Consider the following 13,495-nt stretch of genomic DNA (forward strand, 5'->3'; position numbering starts at 1 on the left):
GGTAGTTCTAGTAGCGCCCACCAGGGGTAGTTCTAGAAGCGCCCACAAGGGGAAGTTCTAGAAGCGCCCATCGGCACCAGGGGTAGTCCTAGAAGCGCCCATCGGCACCAGGGGTAGTCCTAGAAGCGCCCATCGGCACCAGAGGTATTTCTAGAACCGTACACCAGGAACGAGGGTAGTTCTAGAAGCGCCCTCATGGGGTAGTTCTAGAAGTGCCCACCGGCACCAGGGGTAGTTCTATAACTGCCCACCAGGGGTAGTTCTGGGACTGCCCACCAGGGGTAGTTCTGGGACTGCCCACCAGGGGTAGTTCTGGGACTGCCCACCAGGGGTAGTTCTGGGACTGCCCACCAGGGGTAGTTCTGGGACTGCCCACCAGGGGTAGTTCTGGGACTGCCCACCAGGGGTAGTTCTGGGACTGCCCACCAGGGGTAGTTCTGGGACTGCCCACCAGAGGTAGTTCTAGTAGCGCCTACAGACACCAGGGGTAGTTCTAGTAGTGCCTACAGACACCAAGGGTAGTTCTAGTAGAGCCTACAGACACCAGGGGTAGTTCTAGAAGTGCCCACCGACACCAGGGGTAGTTCTAGAAGTGCCCACCGACACCAGGGGTAGTTCTAGAAGTGCCCACCAGGGGTAGTTCTAGAAGTGCCCACCAGGGGTAGTTCTAGAAGTGCCCACCAGGGGTAGTTCTAGAAGTGCCCACCAGGGGTAGTTCTAGAACCACCCATCGGCACCAGGGGTAGTTCTAGAACCGCATACTAGAAGTTCTAGAACAGCTCATGGCACTGGGGGTAGTTCTAGAACCGCCCACCAGGGGTAGTTCTAGAAGAACACACCGGCACCAGGGGTAGTTCTAGTACTGCACACTAGAAGTACTTCTAGAAGCGTCCACCGTCACCAGGGGTAGTTCGAGAACTGCACATTAGGAGTACTTCTAGAACCGCCCACCAGGGGTAATTCTAAAAGCGCACACCAGGAACAGTATTAGAACCGCACACTAGAAGTTCTAGATCCGCTCACGGCTCTGCGGGTAGTTCTAGAACTGCACACTAAGAGTACTTCTAGAAGCGCCCATGAGGGGTAGTTCTAGAAGCGCCCATGAGGGGTAGTTCTAGTAGCGCCCGCCAGAGGTACTATTAGAAGAGCCCGCCAGTGGTACTTCTAGAAGCGCCCGCCAGGGGTACCTCTAGAAGCGCCCGCCAGGGGTACTTCTAGAAGCGCCCGCCAGGGGTACTTCTAGAAGCGCCCGCCAGGGGTACTTCTAGAAGCGCCCGCCAGGGGTACTTCTAGAAGCGCCCGCCAGGGGTAGTTTTAGAAGCGCCCGCCAGGGATATGACGCGCCCCCTGGGCCTGTGTTGTGCATGGGAGCCCGGAACCGGGCCTGTTGTAGAATGCTGGGGGTTGTAGTGTCCGTGTGGCGGTGACCCGGTCCGTGCCCACGGTGGTCAAACCAGTGGCAGTCTTAATGTATAGCAAATGTCCGACTACGCCACCCGTGGATTGCGGTCAGTGGGGACCGCCGCTGCGCTGCCGACCGCTGAGGCTGATGTTGTTTGCGCAGCCGAGTATGGGATAACTCCCCATGGGAGAAGTATTGCCTCAGGGCAGCTAATGTGAGAGATGATGGGAGTGATGGTGTGAGGGTCCCAGTGCTAATGGTGCTGGTGCGGCAAGGAATCACAGAGACGTGAGGTGCAGTTCAGGGTCTTTACTGATGGTACAAGGCAGACCCTCCCGGGAGTACTGGCTAGTATAAGGGGCCTGGTCAGTCTGCGAGCAAGCAGGAGTTCCCCTGGCCAGGTGGAGTTGTAGGCCTCCCCGTTTATCTGCACTCTTCCTGGCTACCTTGCTGTCAGCGGTTTCAAGTAGCCCACGTCCCTGAGTATACCGTGTGGTGCTCACCCGTATGGCTGGTGACTTGGGGCCTTCTGTCAGCCTCCGCTCCTGGATGGCGGCGCTGGTCCCTTCTTTGGCCATAGAAGCCCGGAGGCTCAGTCACAGAGGACCTGGAATCCCCTGCCGGCTGGTTTCTGCTGCTGGGTATATCAGTCCCCACAGCCTCGGACTCCTGTGTCCGGTTTTAGTAACTTCAGCCAGGGCGAGCTATATCTCTGCTCACAGCCCCTGGCCTTCAGCTGCTGCTCCTACAGAGCTCCTGGTTCTTACTTCCCCTCTCCAGGCTCTGACTCCTCTGCTTGTTCTGCAGGCTCTGTCTCTGTCTTCACTCACTAATCCCACCCCAGACCCAGTTTATAAGGGAAGATTCCTCCCCTCCCAGGTCTGGGCGGACCGTGTTGCATGCTTAGGGCTCCTGACCAGAGAAACCTCCCACTTGCTCTCAGACATAATATCTCTATTACTGTGGCAACCAGACCCCTGGGGTGTCACATTCCCCCCTAGTAAATTTTAGTACTCCGGGACTAAACATATTTTTAAAGAAACATAAATACAGGGTATAAACAATAATACGATAACATATTTACAAGAAGCTTTAGTTCTTTAAAGGTCACGGCGTGTCCGCAACCGGGTGTCCATTTCACCCAAGGTGAAGTTTGTGAAACAAGAGGGTGTCCATGTCACCCAAGGTGAAACTTTAAGCGAAGTAGGGGACCTGTCCAAAGCAAACCCCTTGCGTTGGCCCTGGGCGTGGCTGCAAGGCTGGAGCTAGCTACTTTGGGCCGCAAGTAGGCCACGCCAGACAGGTTTTCTCTTCCGCGGCCGTCTTCACAAGAGGCACCAAGGTGCAACTATCTACAAGAATGTTTCGGTTATCCAGTGTCCATAACCTGTTAGTCCAAATAAATCTGCAGGGTAACTGAGAAACATAATTAATAACAGGCAACAAACATAAACCATAAACAGTTAACAGATAAATTCACAGTGCATTAGTTTAGATTATCCAGCGAGCGGGCATCTGACCTCTAGTGACTCTAGTGGACCTACGGAGCTCACTAACTGGTTCTGCACTACAGGATGTAGGAGGTGTTATGGGTAAGCTGGGCAGCTGTCTGCGCACTCTTTGGCTCACTAGGGGCACGGCAGGCTCACTACTAGCAGAGGGTTGATCCTCCTGTACTGCTGGTGTGGACTCTTCTGCCTCTTGGGCCGGCTGCTCTTCCAGCTCTACCGGTTCCTCTGTAGGCACTTGCGGGGCTGGCTGGAGAAAGGTGAGGACGGGTACCACGACAGCGCCGTTTACTTGTGTCCAAGACCGGGGGAAGTCTCCGAGTACGGTACTGATCATTTCTTCCCTTTCCTCTGCGGGTTGAGGGTTTTCTTGATCTTCTTCAGGGCTTTGCAGCTGCTCGGGACACTTCTTCAGGTGGTCTCTGGAGACAATGGCTGTGGTTTCTCCATCCTTACTGATTACGCAGATTTTTGGGTTCTCATGGCTTGATGGCAGTACGGTGTACGGGTCCTTCTCCCACTGGTCGTCCAACTTGTGGAGCCGCCTCTTCAAGACCTGCTCTCCAGGTACCAGGGGAACAGCGGGAGCATACTGGTTATAAGCCTTCTCTTGCCTTTCTCTAGCTTGAGACAGACTTCGCTCGACGCTCTCCTGTACTTTCCGATACTGCTGCTGCCGTTCTGTATCCCAGTCTGCCTCTGGCGAGGTGTCCTCAGGCGTCAGGACTCCCATATCCATGTCAATAGGCAGCTTACCAGGTCTTGCTCTCATTAGGTAAGCCGGGGTACAGTTGGTGGAACCTACAGGGATGTGGTTATACAGGTTCACCAGATCGGGCAGTTTCTCAGGCCACAGACTGCGTTCTTCCAGGGGCAACGTTTTTAGCAGATCTATCACCACCTGGTTCATCTTCTCACAGAGTCCATTGGTTTGAGGGTGATAGGGCGTTGTTCTTATCTTCTTGCAGCCATACAGGTTGCAGAACTCCTGGAAGACCTCCGCTTCGAAGGCTGGTCCTTGGTCTGTCAACACTTGGTCCGGGTACCCGTGTGGACGGCAGAAGTGCTGCTGGAAGGCTCTAGCTGCTGTTTGAGCCGTTAAGTCCTTGACCGGGACCACCACCAGGAACCGGGAGTAATGATCTACGATTGTGAGGGCGTAGACATACCCAGATCTGCTTGGAGCCAGTTTCACATGGTCCAGGGCTACCAGTTCCAGTGGCTGTCTGGTGATGGGCTGCAGGGGAGTCTTCTGGCTGGCTCGGTCTTTTCTTCTCAGGTGGCACGGGCCACAGTCTCTGCACCACCTCTCGATGGCTCCTCTCATGCCTACCCAGTAGAACCGTTCACGCAACAAGAACTCCAGCTTCTTCCATCCGAAATGCCCTGCTCCATTGTGGTATGCCTCCAGAACCATAGCCGCGTCTCGTCTTGGGGCCACTACCTGCCAGGTCAACTCATGTGTTCGAGAGTTAACCATTCTCCGGCACAGCTTCTCCCTGTAGAGGAACAGCTTACTTTTCTCCTTCCACAGTTGCTTGGTCTCCTCCGGAGCATCTGGGTCAAGACGGGCATCGGCCTGGGTCAGCATTTCCTTCACCAAATGGACTGCGGGATCACTGTCTTGCGTCTCCGCCCAGTTGTAGTGGGGCAAGGGATTGAACGTCACGGAGCGCCTGTCCTTCACACGGTGGGAATACAGGGTAATCCCATGACGGTGGAACGCAGGGAGCTCAACTTCTTCTGGATCTTCCCCTACGTCTGGTAAGTTTGGCATTCTAGACAGGGCATCCGCGTTGGCATTTGAGCGTCCTGCCCGGTATTTGATGGTGAATTCAAAGTTGGACAGGCGGGCCATCCATCTCTGTTCCAGGGCACCGAGCCTTGCAGTGTCCAGGTGTGTCAACGGGTTGTTATCCGTGTACACGGTGAATTTGGAGGAGGCAAGGTAATGCTTGAAACGTTCGGTCACTGCCTACACTACTGCCAGGAACTCCAGCTTGAATGAGCTATAATTCTCAGGGTTCCTCTCCGTGGGCCGTAGCTTTCGGCTGGCGTAAGCGATTACCCGTTCTTTCCCTTGCTGGATCTGGGACAGTACGGCTCCTAGCCCGATGTTGCTTGCGTTCGTGTGGAGGATAAAGGGCTGGCTGTAGTCTGGATATGCCAGGATTTCATCCCCCGTGAGGGCCATCTTCAGCTGGCAGAAGGACTCCTCTTCCAGCTTTTCCCACCTAAAGGGCGGCTTCTGGTTTTTGGCTTTCCGAGATTGACCTATCAGGAGGTCCTGCATAGGGGCTGCCATTTTGGTGAAACCGGGAATGAATCTTTGGTAGTAGCCTACCAACCCGAGGAACTGCCGCACTTCCTTTATGCTGGAGGGTCTTGGCCAGTCCTTAATCACTGTGATCTTATCAGTGTCAGGAGCTACTCCGTCAGCACTCACCACGTGTCCCAGGTATTGCACCTTTGGTTTCAGGAGGTGACACTTGGAGGGTTTCACCTTTAGGCCGTAGTTTGCCAGAGCTTCAAACACTTCTGGCAGGTGTTTCAGGTGGTCCTCGTAGGTCTTGGAATAGACGATGACATCGTCCAGGTATAACAGGACCGTCTCAAAGTTCCGGTGTCCCAGACAGCATTCCATCAACCGTTGGAAAGTTCCTGGTGCGTTGCAGAGCCCGAACGGCATACAGTTAAATTCGCTGAGACCCATCGGGGTGGTGAATGCGGTCTTCTCCCGGTCCGCCTCTGCTACAGGAACCTGCCAGTACCCGCTAGTGAGATCCAAAGTAGAGAAGAAGTTAGCAGATTTTAATGCAGCTAAGGACTCTTCTATCCTTGGTAACGGGTACGCATCTTTGTGTGTGATACGGTTGACCTTCCTGTAGTCTACACACATTCTCATGGTGTTGTCTTTCTTTTTCACTAAGACTAGTGGAGCTGCCCAGGGGCTACAGCTGTCCCTGATTACCCCAGCCTCCTTCATGTCTCTAAGCATCCCCTTGGCGTGTTGGTAGTGTGCCGGGGGTACGGGTCGGTATCTCTCCTTTATGAGAGGATGGTCTCCCGTGGGGATGTGGTGTTCTACCCCCTTTACTCGCCCGAAGTCTAGCGGGTGTTTACTAAACACTCTCTCGTACACTCGAACCACCCGATCACTCCCTCACACCAAAAACAGGGAGTCTGAGTCAGTACCCAAATGCAGTTGCTGACACCAGTCCTCCATTGGTTTCTTTGAGCCGTTACCTTCCTCTGGTTGAGATGGAGGCAAGGGTTCCACGGCCTGTACAGAGTTCTGGTTGATGGTGAACAATTTGGCTAGCGTGGCATACCGGGGCAGGTGTACTTCTTTCTCCCCGATATTTATGATGCGGACGGGCACCCTCCCATGGCGTACATCGACCACCCCCCCGTGCTGTCAAAATGGTGGGCCTACTGTCTGAGTAGACGGGTTCTACCATTGCTTGGTAGTCTCTACCTCTTAGACCAATAGCTGCCCGGCACCAAATCATCATCTCACTTTTTGGGGGCATGGCAATAGGGAACGGGTCGCACATTCTCACGCTACCTATCTCACCACCAGATAGTTCCACCTGTTGCCGCTTCATTAGTGCCCGGATCTCTTTTTGGAGCACACGCTGCTGGCCGGAACTGGCGTTCTTGGCAACCTGCTGTAAAATGAGAATCACCTCTGCAAGACAATTTTCAATCACATTACTTCCCAAGGTTATTCTAGGGTGACTCTCATGACGGTCTATGTCCACTATAATCAGTCCTTGTGCCGCCAGTTCGACTTTACCGATCTTAATGGTCACCTCTTTGAATCCCACCTGCGGCACGGGCTGACCATTGCTGGCGATGATACTCAGGTCGTCATCTGGGTAGCGGGTTATGTCCGAGTCATTCCAGTACTGTTTAAAGAGCACGTACGGGATGGTGGTCACCTGTGACCCAGTGTCTAGTAGGGCACTCATAGGAATGCCATCCAGTACCACAGGCAAGATTGGACGTCCCCCTACATATTTATCACGCCAGTTTGATGGGCCTGATGGTCTTATGCCTGGGGGTTGGCCCTCTACCCCAGGTTGTGCCCGTTTAAATGACAGTACCTTGCCACATGTCCGGGTTGATTGCAGCGGCGGCAGATGGGTCGTCCGTCCTCGTTGTATCTGTCGCTGGGTCTTCCTCTGGCCGGTGGGGTCCTCCTCAGTCGGCGCCACGGGACGTCCTCCAGTCCGGATGCCAGCTGGATCTTTCCTGGAGAAGAGACCTGTAAAGACTGCACAGTTCTGGTTAGCGCGGCAACGCTCTTAGTCAGCTCTTGGACCTGATGGTGCAGGTCTGTAGTCGGGTTATTGTTCAAAGCCTGCGCATCAGCTCCCACAGGCCCTGCAGACAAGGGCGCCGTCTCCTGGTGGTAAGTGATAGCAGGGCGCCTGTGGGTCACAGCGCCACCTGGTGCCGGTTCTCCGAGCACCCGGATGGCTCTGTCCTTGAACTGTGCAAAGTCCAGGTCAGGGTCCTGTAAGGCCATTGCCCGCAACTGGGTTCGGTGGGCATTGCACAGTAGACCCTCAATAAATTGTTCAGTCAACAGCTTATCTTCATTTCCCACGCTGTCAGGGTCTGCCTGCTTAATGGCTCTCAGGGCCTCTTGTAGGTTTAGAGCATAGTCTCTTATACTCTCATGTGCCCGCTGTTTACACCCGTAAAATCTGAGCTTTATTTCGGCTGAAGTGCGGGTATCAAATGTGTCTTTCAGCCGGGCTAGTATTTCTCTGACAGTCCTCTTCTTCCCAGGTGGCCAGGACTTTACCTCCCTTTGGGCTGCTCGATTAATTGGGCCACCAGGATGCTCACTTTTTGCTCTTCTGTGAGGGGGTACACCTGGAAGAGGCTATCCAGTCTTTCGCTAAAGTCATTTAGAGTATGTGACTCCCCTGAGTACTGGGGTAGCCAGGTTGCCCCCGGGATATAGGGCATGGTGAATGGCATGACTGCTGCAGCGGTTGCGCTGGCGGTGGCTGTGGCAGTGGAGCTCCCCTCGGTATCCGGCATCCTCCTCCCCCCTAGTGGACCGTGGCCTACCTTGCGATGCTCTTCTTCCGTAGGCCGCGGCTCCGCAGTCAATCGTCGGGGTTGAGGACCTGGCGTCGCGCTCCGATGACGTCAGCGTCGCTCTTCCTCCCTTCCAGGACCTTGCGCAGCGTCAGAGCGTGGGGCGGAGCTTCGGCATCCACGCCCCTCTTCTTCCCGTGCGGCGTCCCGAAGATGGCGTCCGAAGGCGGGAAGCAGCTGCGGATGGCGGGAAGAAGGCAGAAGACGGCGGGAAACGGTCCAAGATGGCGTCTGATGGCGGGAATCGGCTCCGGATGGCGGGAAACTACTCCGGACGGCGGGAAACTTAACCACAGGTAAGTATAAAAGTCTCTTTTTCAGTCACGCAGTATCCAGTGGTTGCGGGCACGAAATCCTGCCGACTACGCCAAAGTTGACGCGCCCCCTGGGCCTGGGTTGTGCATGGGAACCCGGAACCGGGCCTGTTGTAGAATGCTGGGGGTTGTAGTGTCCGTGTGGCTGTGACCCGGTCCGTGCCCAGGGTGGTCAAACCAGTGGCAGTCTTAATGTATAGCAAATGTCCGACTACGCCACCCGTGGATTGCGGTCAGTGGGGACCTCCGCTGCGCTGCCGACCGCTGAGGCTGATGTTGTTTGCGCAGCCGAGTATGGGATAACTCCCCACGGGAGAAGTATTGCCTCAGGGCAGCTAATGTGAGAGATGATGGGAGTGATGGTGTGAGGGTCCCAGTGCTAATGGTGCTGGTGCGGCAAGGAATCACAGAGACGTGAGGTGCAGTTCAGGGTCTTTACTGATGGTACAAGGCAGACCCTCCCGGGAGTACTGGCTAGTATAAGGGGCCTGGTCAGTCTGCGAGCAAGCAGGAGTTCCCCTGGCCAGGTGGAGTTGTAGGCCTCCCCGTTTATCTGCACTCTTCCTGGCTACCTTGCTGTCAGCGGTTTCAAGTAGCCCACGTCCCTGAGTATACCGTGTGGTGCTCACCCGTATGGCTGGTGACTTGGGGCCTTCTGTTAGCCTCCGCTCCTGGATGGCGGCGCTGGTCCCTTCTTTGTGACTGAGCCTCCGGGCTTCTATGGCCAGAGGACCTGGAATCCCCTGCCGGCTGGTTTCTGCTGCTGGGTATATATCAGTCCCCACAGCCTCGGACTCCTGTGTCCGGTTTTAGTAACTTCAGCCAGGGCGAGCTATATCTCTGCTCACAGCCCCTGGCCTTCAGCTGCTGCTCCTACAGAGCTCCTGGTTCTTACTTCCCCTCTCCAGGCTCTGACTCCTCTGCTTGTTCTGCAGGCTCTGTCTCTGTCTTCACTCACTAATCCCACCCCAGACCCAGTTTATAAGGGAAGATTCCTCCCCTCCCAGGTCTGGGCGGACCATGTTGCATGCTTAGGGCTCCTGACCAGAGAAACCTCCCACTTGCTCTCAGACATAATATCTCTATTACTGTGGCAACCAGACCCCTGGGGTGTCACAGATACTTCTAGAAGCGCCCGCCAGGGGTAGTTCTGGAAGCGCCCGCCAGGGGTAGTTCTAGGAGCTCCCGCCAGGGGTAGTTCTACAACCGTGCACCGGCACCAGGGGTAGTTCTAGGAGCGCCCACCAGGGGTAGTTCTAGAAGCACCCACCAGGAGTAGTTCTAGAACTGCTCACTAGGAGTACTTCTAGAACCACCCACAAAGTGTAGTTCTAGAAGTCTCCACAGTCAACAGGGGTAGTTCTAGAACCGCCCATCGGAGTAGTGCTAGAACTGCACACCAAGGGTTGTTCTACAAGTGCACACGAGGGGTAGTTCTACAAGCGCCCACCAGCACCAGTAGTTTCAGAACCACCCACCATGGGTAGTACTAGAACTGCCCACCAGAGGTAGTATTAGAAGCGCCCACAATGGGTAGTTCAAGAACTGCATACTAGGAGTACTAATAGAACCGCCCACCATGGGTAGTTCTAGAAGCGTCCACCAGGAGCAGTATTAGAACCGCACACTAGAAGAAGTTCTAGAACTGATCATGGCACCAGGGGTAGTTCTAGAACCGCCCACCAGGGGTAGTTCTAGAAGCACACACCGGCACCAGGGGTAGTTCTAGTACTGCACACGAGGGGTAGTTCTAGTATCACCCACGAGGGGTAGTTCTAGTATCACCCACGAGGGGTAGTTCTAGTAGCGCCCACGAGGGGTAGTTCTAGTAGCGCCCACGAGGGGTAGTTCTAGAAGCGCCACGGGGGGTAGTTCTAGGAGCGCCTGCCAGGGGTAGTTCTACAACCGCGCACCGGCACCAGGGGGTAGTTCTAGAACTGCAAACTAGGAGTAGTTCTAGAAGCGCCCACCGGCACCAGGGGTAGTTCTAGAACTGCTCACTAGGAGTACGTATAGAACCACCCACAATCGGTAGTACTGGAAGCGTCCACCAGGGGTAGTTCTAGAAGCCTCCACCGTCAACAGGGGTAGTTCTAGAACTGCACACCAAAGGTTGTTATGCAAACGCACACGAGGGGTAGTTCTACAAGCGCCCATCAGCACCAGTAGTTTCAGAACCACCCACCATGGGTAGTACTAGAACTGCCCACCAGAGGTAGTTTTAGAAGCGTCCACCAGGAGCAGTATTAGAACCGCGCACTAGAAGAAGTTCTAGAACTGATCATGGCACCAGGGGTAGTTCTAGAACCGCCCACCAGGGGTAGTTCTAGAAGCACACACCGGCACCAGGGGTAGTTCTAGTACTGCACACGAGGGGTAGTTCTAGCAGCGCACACTAGGAGAACTAATAGAACCGCCCACAATGGGTAGCTCAAGAACAGCAAACTAGGAGTACTAATAGAACCGCTCATGAGGGGTAGTTCTAGAAGCTCCCACCTGACGTAGTTACCGCTCACGGCATCGGGGTAGTTCTGTCCCGGTGGGCAGAGGCGGGCCCCGATCGCCTGTCCCGGTGGGCAGAGGCGGGCCCCGATCGCCTGTCCCGGTGGGCAGAGGCGGGCCCCGATCGCCTGTCCCGGTGGGCAGAGGCGGGCCCCGATCGCCTGTCCCGGTGGGCAGAGGCGGGCCCCGATCGCCTGTCCCGGTGGGCAGAGGCGGGCCCCGATCCGATTTCAAAGGTATAAAAATTTAAGACGCGGAAGTAGCATTTAATCATTTCGCCATATAAAAATGTTAAATTATTGAACCCATAATATTAGCTCCATAGCAATTATTTACCCCTTTAATAACCATATAACATACCCAAATAATGATTTTAAAAAATAATCAAAATCTTCTTTGTTCTCTAAACTTTTGTCAATAAAAACATGAGCTTCACTCACACAAACTAAATCCTCATTTTGCTTTACCAATAGGAAAATATTTGGCCACAGGAAATAGTGGGAAACGAGTTATTTTCTTTGTTGCAAAATGAAATAAAATAAAATGTTTTCACCACTAAGATAAAAACAAACTATACAACTATATATTTATCATATGTCTGAAATGTGGAGAGAAAAAAAATCTTTGTTGGGATGAAATAATGAGATAAAAGCAATTCCACTATTGTCTTTTAAGGATTTGTTTTTAGATTATAATATAATTCTCCAGGTCATTGAGATAACCGCAATACCAAACTCAAGTTGTTTTATCTCCCACGGTGGTTAAACAACTATGTAACAACACTAAAGAAATTGGTTTGGGTCACCATATTCTGAGACCTTTTACATTTTTTTTTCTGTTGATGGACCTTTGTGACTGTGTGATTTTGCGTAGCTTTTATTGATACAATTTTGGGGTATATTAAAAGGTTTGCCCAGGTTTGGGGCGCCATCTGCAGTCAGACTTGTGGCTCCTTAAAGTGCACAGTGTGCGAGCGGACAGAATTTCTCTAGTACTGGCGCCGCAAGATTGCAATTTGCATACACGCTATCACGTGCCGACTGGATGTGTTCAGCCTCTCTCAATACAAGTGAATTGATCCGTTTTTGATACCTTTTTGGGTTGCATTAAATGTCATTGCTTTTGATTGTGTTTTTTTGTGAAGAAGAGCATTTCATTTTATGTTTTGGGGGGTATTTTAACATAATGGTTGAAGTATAATTTAAACGTTCATATTTTTCAAAACTTTTTCAATTTTTACTTTATTTTTAAGTTAACTTAGTGGACTTGTGATCATTTAACCCCTTATACTATATTTTGTATTATTGCAGTATATACATGTAGTTTAATTGACATTCTCTTGTGAAGCCGAGCTTTATAGGAGTACTAAGATGGCAGTGATTGAATCCTTCTTTAAGGCCCCTGACTGCCATGGTAAATCTTCGGCAATCACTTCTATGGGGCGATGGGAAGAGGTACATGAGTGAAGTAGCTACCAGGACACTTAAATGCCCCTGTTAGTGATTAACCATGGTATTGACTGAACGGCAGCATTTAATGCTCCCTCCCTCCTGCATCTGACACAGCGGGCACGATGACGACACTTCATCGCACTCCATGCTGTGTCAGATAGTGTAGCTGCTGAGGTGAGTATATGCGCTGCAGAGACTGAAGCAGTGGGGGAACAAGGAGCGGTGAGTATTGTATTTTTCTTAAAAATAAAATCAGTGAGTACGTGGTGCCCATAATACTGGAAAACTGTGGGCTGCATTTTACCCTATGGGGGGTGGGGGGGGGTTGAGCTTCACCCTATGGGGGGGTGGGGTTGCGTTTTACCCTATGGGCGGGTGCATATTACTGTGAGGAGGACCATGGGGAAGTGAATTATGCTCTGTGGAGCACTATAGTGAGTATTTTATTGTATGGAGGATTATGGTGGCGTGTTATACTATGGGGGGCCATTATAATATTTGAAGGGTTGTGTGGGGCCATTATACAGTATGCAAGCAATTATACAGTGTTAAGGTTTGTGTGGGGTCCATCATGCTTGGATTGAAGTGAATATCCAGCTCCAGTAAAAAAAACAAATGGATTGTTGTGACACCATTTAGCTGTAGTTGGGGGTTTGGAAGGTGTAGAAAATGTGCAACACCGAACGCGTTTTGAACACTCTGCATGTTCTTAGACTCCTCTTTTGTGCATCTTCCAAACCCCCAACTACACCTAAATGGTGTCACAACAATGCCATTGTTTCAATCGTTCTTATAAAGACTTTTTTTGTACTGGATTTGGATGCACCTTGCTTCTACATCTGGCAGAGACTGGATCCTGTGCTTCGTTATATGGAACCCGCTGGGAATCCTTCAAGGGTGAGCTGAATATTACTCTGACCTATGTGGTGTCCATCATACTGTTTGGAGGGCTAGTGCAGACTATTGTACAGTGTGGGGCCTTTATACTGTATGTAGGCCCATTACACTGCATGGAGGGCTGTACACTGCATGGAGGGCTGTGTGGGGGTCAAAGTTGGGGGATTACTGTGTTGTGGTCACCTTACTTTGCCTTGGGAGTTGAGGGGGGGGGGCACAGTTTGATGACCCTACTGTACATGTGGAGGTTAAGGTAGAGGAATTCACCATGGGGGGTATCATACTGTTTTTGGGGGGCACTTT

Source organism: Phyllobates terribilis, unplaced genomic scaffold, assembly GCF_046119375.1.
Source record: "Phyllobates terribilis strain yellow unplaced genomic scaffold, ASM4611937v1 Scaffold_462__1_contigs__length_1437853, whole genome shotgun sequence".
Classification (NCBI taxonomy): Eukaryota; Metazoa; Chordata; class Amphibia; order Anura; family Dendrobatidae; genus Phyllobates; species Phyllobates terribilis.